The sequence below is a fragment of the Rhipicephalus microplus genome, unplaced genomic scaffold (assembly GCF_043290135.1).
Source record: "Rhipicephalus microplus isolate Deutch F79 unplaced genomic scaffold, USDA_Rmic scaffold_124, whole genome shotgun sequence".
Classification (NCBI taxonomy): Eukaryota; Metazoa; Arthropoda; class Arachnida; order Ixodida; family Ixodidae; genus Rhipicephalus; species Rhipicephalus microplus.
In genome coordinates, this window is record NW_027464696.1 from 70,001 (window position 1) to 78,942 (window position 8,942).

Here is an 8,942-nt window from a genome sequence, read left to right on the forward strand (position 1 = left end):
GCAATGTGCGTTCAAAGAATCAGTGCTCAGTGTGTCCTGCAATTCACACCAAGTCTCGCAGCTGGCTGCGTTCTTCATCGACCCGAGAACCGAGTGATCCACCGCTTAGAGTCGTGAAAAAGTGTTTGTTCAATTCCGTACAGTCAAAACCAAACGTTTCTGGCACTCGGCCAAACAGTGGCCAAGAAGGGCGCTTTTCAGCGCACGCTTGGACTCCAAAACTCTGCCGCGCCTTTTTCGGCTGCCGCAAATCGAGCAAACGGTGTGTTTCGGACGGCGTTTCGCTTCCGCTACTTGCGAGTGCTTTCGTGGTCCACCCCTCTATAAATACTCGGGAGGCGTCGAAGCCGGTTCTCCAAGCCGGACCCGTAGGTATCGTTGTGTGCTCGCTCTCATTGGCCCGCCTAACCAGAAAATGCCTGCGGTACACCCATTTGGATAAGAGTGCACGCAGATGCGGGCCTCGACGGCTACACATTTCCTCGGGCGGCCGCCTCCCGGCCTCCGTGGAGCGCGGGATGCACGGTCCCATCGACAAGCCTCTCCCGTTTTTACCGTGGCGTCGCGGTTCACCACGGCGGGCGGGTCGGTCTCCTCCGCATAAAAAGGGGGACCCCCGCTTTTTGTTCCACGAAATCGCACAAGCTTTTTTCGCATCCACGGTTTGCCACCGCACACCAAAATGCCGATCCGGCTGCTTACTTTAGCCAACAGCTGGAGCCAGGCGCGCCGTACTTGCGCGGCACTTCCCACGTCCACCGAAGTCGGTGCCAAGGACCACTTTCGGCGCCGGAGCCGCGTACGAGCCTACTCGAGGCGGAAGAACGAAGCCAGCAAGGGCCTGGCCGCAAGTGCGTTCAATTGTCGGGACGTCCAAGTCCCTCGTTCTTCCGTGCTTCCTCTTTCGGCAAGTCGTTGCGGCACCTTCCCAAAGCGCGCAGACCCGCTAATCGCGACGAGCGCGACGTGGCCGTGCCGCCTTTCCCTCGGCAGCAAGCAAAACGCCTGGCAACGTCGACGCTCCCCTAACCGCGATCTCGCACCGTGTTTCGTGTGGCGAATTCAAAAGCCGGCCGGCGCTGCTGCAACCATTACGGTCGGTACGCATACGCCGCGGAGGGCGGGACGGTCATCGGAGCGTGCGGTTCCTCCATCGAGTACTGCGCACCTCGGCCGTCGCATCGCCGTGCCATGACCGGCCGCGCGTCAACGCGAACCGGTGCCAGCGAGATCCCTCGCCTGCAAGAACCGACCGGCAGCCTCCGTCACCCGAGGACGCGGAGGCGCTTGCCGCGGACGGCGGGACGGTATGCACTGGTGCACAGCGGACCCGTCACATCGCCAGTTCCTTGACCGACCGCCGACGCTTGTGCCGTTCCTCTCGTACTTGGCAGTCGCCGCGCGATTGTCGGGTCTCGTTCTTGCACGCTCGAACGGTCGGGAGGGCACTCGGCTGGCGTTTCGGGAACGCGCAGCCTCGCCTTCTACCGACGTAACCACGACTCGCCGTTCGCGCTCCGCCGCTCCTGTTTACAGTACTAGGCGGTCCCGCAGCGGTCGGGTCGCGCATTTCGAGCGCTTCGAGCCACGGTGCAGTGGCGGGTCGAAAGCCGACCTATGAGTGCGTTGCGCCGTTTGTACCCGCGTCCGCCACCTGGCCGACCGTCCAAGGTCGCGGTGTTGGCGTCCGCTGGGCGCAACAATTTGTCACGGGGTGCCGCTCCACATTCAGGCAGCCCCGTGGGGAAAAGCCGACCCCGCGTCCAAACGGGGTCAGCGGCAGAAAGTGTCGGGCGCAGACGCAGCCGAGGCGCTCACCCTTCACAATCCGTTAATGATCCTTCCGCAGGTTCACCTACGGAAACCTTGTTACGACTTTTACTTCCTCTAAATGATCAAGTTTGGTCATCTTTCCAACAGACCGGCGCAACCGAAAGGCCGCGCCGGACATCGGTCCGAAGACCTCACTAAATCATTCAATCGGTAGTAGCGACGGGCGGTGTGTACAAAGGGCAGGGACGTAATCAACGCGAGCTTATGACTCGCGCTTACTGGGAATTCCTCGTTCAAGGGGAACAATTGCAAGCCCCTATCCCAATCACGAAAGAAGTTCCACGGGTTACCCAGTCTTTTCAGACAGGGATAAAGACACGCTGCTTCCTTCAGTGTAGCGCGCGTGCGGCCCCGGACATCTAAGGGCATCACAGACCTGTTATTGCTCTGTTTCGTGCGGCTAGGAGCCGCTTGTCCCTCTAAGAAGGTTGTAAGGTGCTGGGAACCCCGCACCTATTTAATAGGCTAGAGTCTCGTTCGTTATCGGAATTAACCAGACAAATCGCTCCACCAACTAAGAACGGCCATGCACCACCATCCACCGAATCAAGAAAGAGCTCTCAATCTGTCAATCCTCCCAGTGTCCGGGCCGGGTAAGTTTTCCCGTGTTGAGTCAAATTAAGCCGCAGGCTCCACTCCTGGTGGTGCCCTTCCGTCAATTCCTTTAAGTTTCAGCTTTGCAACCATACTTCCCCCGGAACCCAAATACTTTGGTTTCCCGGAAGCTGCCCGCCGAGTCATTTGAGTAACTCAGGCGGATCGCTGGTTGGCATCGTTTATGGTCAGAACTAGGGCGGTATCTGATCGCCTTCGAACCTCTGACTTTCGTTCTTGATCAATGAAAACATTCTTGGCAAATGCTTTCGCAGTAGTTCGTCTTGCGACGGTCCAAGAATTTCACCTCTAGCGCCGCAATACGAATGCCCCCGTCCGTCCCTCTTAATCATTACCTCGTATTCCAAAAACCAACAGAACAGAAACGAGGTCTTGTTCTATTATTCCATGCAAGTTTATTCAGGCGACTCGCCTGCGTTGAGCACTCTAATTTTTTCAAAGTAAAAGCACCGGCCATCTCGAGGCACACAATGAAGTGCACCAAGAAAGAACCGGCATGATGTTCAGTCCGAGCCGTCGCATCGGGTAGATGCACTACTCGTCTGGAACTGAGATCCAACTACGAGCTTTTTAACCGCAGCAGCTTTAGTATACGCTATTGGAGCTGGAATTACCGCGGCTGCTGGCACCAGACTTGCCCTCCAATTGATCCTCGTTAAAGGATTTAGAGTGTACTCATTTCAATTACGGGGCCTCAAAAGAGTCCCGTATTGTTATTTTTCGTCACTACCTCCCCGTGCCGGGAGTGGGTAATTTGCGCGCCTGCTGCCTTCCTTGGATGTGGTAGCCGTTTCTCAGGCTCCCTCTCCGGAATCGAACCCTGATTCTCCGTTACCCGTAACAACCATGGTAAGCAAGTAACCTACCATCGAAAGTTGATAAGGCAGACACTTGAAAGAAACGTCGCCGGCTCGTGGCCATGCGATCAGCACAAAGTTATCCAGAGTCACCACACAATACGGGCCGAAACCCGATCGATCTTGGTCTAATAAAAGCACCCGTTACCCAAAGGGCTCCAGGCTCACTGCATGTATTAGCTCTAGAATTGCCACAGTTATCCAAGTAGGAAGAAACGATCTAAGGAACCATAACTGATTTAATGAGCCATTCGCGGTTTCGCCTTATTTCGGCATGTACTTAGACATGCATGGCTTAATCTTTGAGACAAGCATATGATTACTGGCAGGATCAACCAGGTAATCGTTCGACTGCGCGTCCGTCCTCGCCTTCGGCGGGCCGGACGCAGTCTGTGTGCGGCGGAGGCCACCTTCAGGCGCCCCAACACGCTTATTTTGCACTCCGAGATGACGGCGTTCGAGCTCGCTACGGCACAACCTTCCCGAAAGACGAGTGGGAGCCGTGCGGCAAGAAGCACGTTCATGCTCGCTCTTTTTCGTTGCATCGACTCGGTCGCGCCGTGCGGGTTGCCCAAGCCCGCTGCACTGTCGGTGGACCGGCCGGAACTAGCAACGGAGCCGAGACCGCAAAGCCGCCAGACGACGGGTCACGCCCGCGTCTTCGGCGCTTTCGCATCTGAATCGCCCGAGGACGACACGGAACACACCTCGATATCGTGGTAAAACGGCACCGTCCGACAACCAGCCCCTAACGCATCAAGCGGATGAGGCTGCAGACGACTGCCGTGGATTCCCCTGGAGCAGACCCGAGGACACGCTTGACGAGGCCGAAGCCCGCCGCATATCAGACACCCGGTCGCTTTCGCGTACGCCGCTCACGAGAACCCCCACATAATAGCAGCGATAAGTACCCAGACCTCCTTGGGCACTAATACGAGCGTACTCGAGAAAATTTCACCGCGGGTGTGCCCCGAAACGTGTGGCACGTTGAGCGTGCCACAAGTCTACGTCGCTCTCAAACCCGCCGAGGTCGTAGAATTTGCGACCCTACTCACGAAATTGCCACCGAGGATACGGCCGCAAACGTACCGCACCTTGGGTAGGCCACGAGTTTGTGCAACACTACGCTGACGGCACAGCACCGAGGTCGTGCGCGCACGCACGGGAAAATTCCGCCGCGGTTTCTGCCGAAAACGTGAGGCACCACGACTCTCCGCAAGTTCGCGTCGACTGCGAAAGACCGAAGTCGTGAACGACGTGTCCGCTACTCGCCGCCGACACGCTGGACACCAAACGTACAACGAATCGACGGCGTCGTAGAGGCCCACGACGCGGTTTTCCTTAACGACGTCTCGGCGTGGCACCGACAGGTTAGAACGGCCGACCAACGTTCCCTGTCCGCCGTTCGGCTCAGTCGAAGGGCTCGGCGACTTCGGCAACGCTGCGAAGCCGCACGGTGACGCACGCCATGTCCCCATTTTTTTTTTCTTTCTGCGTCTGCCGGGGTGCCCCTATAATAGCAGCGATAAGCACCCAGACCGCCGTGGGTCGCTCGCCCCGGCTGACGTGGTTTTTCGTACTCCTGCGGCGGTCGCCGTCAAGCACGTCCAAATACGCTACTTTCGTGGGCGCATTCACGCTCTTTCGCTTCGCCGGAGTGCCAGCACTCACTCTGCCAAAAACGGCGAACATCCGAGCGGCGGTTCCCACTTTTGCGTCGGCGTCGCAAACCCCGCCCCGGCAGACGAGGTTTGCCGTACTCGTGCGACGGTGGCCGGCGGGCACGTCGAAAGACGCCGATATCGTGCGCGAATTGGCGCACCTTGGCTTCACCGGAGTGCCGCCACTGACTCCTCCAAAAACGGCGAAGATCCGAGCGGCGCTTCCCACTTTCGCATCGGCGTCCCGAACTCCGCCCCGGCTGACGCGGTTTACCGTACTCGTGCGACGGTCGCCGGCGAGCACGTGGAAAGACGCCGATATCGTGCCCGAATCGGCTCCGTTCGGCTTCGCCGGAGTGCCAGCACTGGCTCGGCGAAAGACGACGAACATCCGAGCGACGGTTCTCACTATTGCGTACGCGTCGCAAACCCCGCCCCGGCAGACGCACTTTGCCGTACTCGTGCGACGGTCGCCGGCGAGCACGTAGAAAGACGCCGATATCGTGCCGGAATCGGCCCCGTTTGGCTTCGCCGGAGTGCCAGCACTCACTCGGCCACAAACGGCGAACATCCGAGCGGCGGTTCCCACTTAGCCGTCGGCGTCCCGAACTCCGCCCCGGCAGACGCGGTTGCCGAGCTCGTGCGACTAGCGACCGCGAAGCCGTCTCGCGACGCCGCTTTCGTGCGCGGCTCCCACTGCGACCTGGGTCACCCGAGGTCGACGAGCAAAAAAGAATGTCGAAAAAAAAAATTTTTTTTTTTAGCGTCTGCCGGGGTGCCCCTATAATAGCAGCGATAAGCACCCAGACCGCCATGGGTCGCTCGCCCCGGCTGACGTGGTTTTTCGTTTTCCTGCGGTGGTCGTCGTCAAGCACGTCCAAACACGCCACTTTCGTGGGCGCATTCGCGCTCTTTCGCTTCGCCGGAGTGCCAGCACTCACTCTGCCAAAAACGGCGAACATCCTAGTGGCGGTTCCCACTTTTGCGTCGGCGTCGCCAACCCCGCCCCGGCATACGCGGTTTGCCGTACTCGTGCGGCGGTGGCCGGCGGGCACGTCGAAAGACACCGATATCGTGCGCGAGTCGATGCTTCTTGGTCTCGCAGGAGGGCCGCCACTCACTCCTGCAAAAACGGCGAAGATCCGAGCGGCGCTTCCCACTTTTTCGTCGGCGTCGCAAACCTCGCCCCGGCAGACGCGCTTTGCCGTACTCGTGCGACGGTCGCCGGCGAGCACGTCGAAATACGCCGATATCGTGCCCGAATCGGCCCCGTTTCGCTTCGCCGGAGTGCCAGCACTCGCTCGGCCAAAGACGACGAACATCCGAGCGACGGTTCCCACTATTGCGTACGCGTCGCAAACCCCGCCCCGGCAGACGCGGTTTGCCGTACTCGTGCGGCGGTGGCCGGCGGGCACGTCGAAAGACGCCGATATCGTGCACGAATTGGCGCTCCTTGGCTTCACCGGAGTGCCAGCACTCACTCGGCCAAAAACGGCGAACATCCGAGCAGCGGTACCCACTTAGCCGTCGGCATCCCGAACTCCGCGCCGGCTGACGCGGTTGCCGAGCTCGTGCGACTAGCGACCGCGAACGCGTCTCGCGACGCCGCTTTCGTGCGCGGCTCCCATTGCGACCTGGGTTACCCGAGCTCGACCAGCAAAAAAGAAGGTCGAAAAAAAATTTTTTTTTTTTTCTGCGTCTGCCGGGGTGCCCCTATAATAGCAGCGATAAGCACCCAGACCGCCGTGGGTCGCTCGCCCCGGCTGACGTGGTTTTTCGTACTCCTGCAGCGGTCGCCGTCAAGCACGTCCAAATACGCCACTTTCGTGGGCGCATTCGCGCTCTTTCGCGTCGCCGGAGTGCCAGCACTCACTCTGCCAAAAACGGCCAACATCCGAGCGGCGGTTCCCACTTTTGCGTCGGCGTCGTAAACCCCGCCCCGGCAGACGCGGTTTGCCCTACTCGTGCGACGGTCGCCGGCGAGCGCGTCGAAAGACGCCGATATCGTGCGCTAATTGGCGCTCCTTGGCTTCTCCGGAGTGCCGCCACTCACTCCTCCAAAAACGGCGAAGATCCGAGCGGCGTTCTCCACTTTCGCATCGGCGTCCCGAACTCCGCCCGGGCTGACGCGGTTTACCGTACTCGTGCGACGGTCGCCGGCGGGCACGTCGAAAGACGCCGATATCGTGCCGTAATCGGCCCCGTTTGGCTTCGCCCGAGTGCCAGCACTCACTCGGCCAAAAACGGCGAACATCCGAGCAGCGTTTCCCACTTTCGCATCGGCGTCCCGAAGCCCGCCCCGGCAGACGCGGTTTGCCCTACTCGAGCGACGGTCGCCGGCGATCACGTCGAAAGGCGCCGAATTCGTGCACGAATCGATGCTTCTTGGTCTCGCAGGAGGGCCGCCACTCACTCCTGCAAAAACGGCGAAGATCCGAGTTGCGCTTCCCACTTTTTCGTCGGCGTCCCGAACTACGCCCCGGCTGACGCGGTTTACCGTACTCGTGCGACGGTCGCCGGCGGTCACTTCAAAATACGCCGATTTCGTGGGCGCATTCACGCTGTTTCGCTTCCCCGGAGTGCCAACACTCACTCTGCCGAAAGCGGCGATCATCCGAGCGGCGGTTCCCACTTTTGCGTCGGCTTCGCAAACGGCGCCCCGGCAGACGCGCTCGTGCGACGTACTCGTGCGACGGTCGCCGGCGAGCACGTCGAAAGACGCCGATATCGTGCTCGAATCGACCCCGTTTCGCTTCGCCGGAGTGCTGCCAGTCACGGCGCAGAAAACGGCGAACAAGTGTTTTTTTTTTTCCTAGAATTTGTGTTATAGAAGGCACATTTGATATCGGACGATAATTTTCAACTTTATCACGCGCACCGATTTTCGTGTAGAGGTTTGCAAATTTATGGGAATTTCTCCACTTGGAATAATGCGATTTAGTAGTACTACGAGAACTTCATGGATGTACTCAAGGGTACGGGGCAAGTCAGTTACGTCAACACCTGCAGATTATTTACACTTCAAACTGAAAATTGTTGGTTGTGAGTCCTCGTGTGATATTAAAGGCCGATTCGCTAACACATAGAACAAAGAAAGAAAGGAAGAAAAAACGCCCGCGCTCGCTCAAAAAACCTGGGTTCGCAACAAGTGGCAACAACAAGCAACCGAGCGAGTTCGCCAAAACCCGTGGCGGCCGAACAAACGCGAAGTCCCAACCGCGTCAGCCGGGGCGGCACGGGACAGGAAAAATCACTTCAGCCGGGGCGGCGGGGCACCGAATAAACCTCGTCACCTCGTCGCAGGATAAAAGAGGAAACAAAAAGTCTAAACAGCGTCTGCTGGAGCGAATGCGTAATAAAACAACAACAACAACAAAAAAAAAACACCCGCGCTCAAGAAGTCTGCAATCACCACAAAAGGCGACTGTGACCGAGCAGCGTCAGCCGGGGCCGTGCGGAAACGGAAAAACCGCGACTACCGGGGCGTCGAGGCACCGAAAAATCCACTTCAGCCGCGGCGAAAAAAAAAACAAAAAGAAAGACGGAGGGGGGGGGGGGGGAACCACGTCTGCCGGGGCGAAGGAAAAAAAAAACGCGTCTGCCGGGGCGAGCCCGGGTGCGGCACCACCGGGAAAACTGTGGCAAACAGACATGGCGATCGAGTGAGTGGGCCGCCAGCCAGGCTCAGCCAAAAAGTGCAAAGTCCGAACTGCGTCAGCCGGGGCGGCAAAAACCGCGTCAGCCGGGGCGGCGCAAAAAACCGCGTCTGCCGGGGCGGCACGAAACCGCGTCAGCCGGGGCGGCGCGAAAACTGCGTCAGCCGGGGCGAAAGAAAAAAAAAAAAACGCGTCTGCCGGGGCAAGCCCGGGTGCGGCACCACCGGGAAAACTGTGGCAAACAGACATGGCGATCGAGTGAGTGGGCCGCCAGCCAGGCACAGCCGAAAAGTGCAAAGTCCGAACCGTGTCAGCCGGGG

General features: G+C 59.1%; 2 non-coding genes across 2 annotated transcripts in view; both read right to left on the reverse strand.

The window, feature by feature from the left end:
• The window catches only part of LOC142790803 (5.8S ribosomal RNA), a 153-nt gene extending 40 nt beyond the window's left edge, over positions 1-113 (reverse strand). The window contains exon 1 of the ribosomal RNA XR_012889782.1: positions 1-113. This exon is cut by the window's left edge and continues 40 nt beyond it. This is a non-coding gene — a ribosomal RNA (5.8S ribosomal RNA).
• Positions 114-1,832: 1,719 nt separating this feature from the next.
• LOC142790801 (small subunit ribosomal RNA) lies at positions 1,833-3,647 on the reverse strand. The gene has a single exon (XR_012889780.1). It is a non-coding gene; the product is annotated as a small subunit ribosomal RNA (ribosomal RNA).
• Between the last annotated feature and the right edge of the window lie 5,295 nt (positions 3,648-8,942).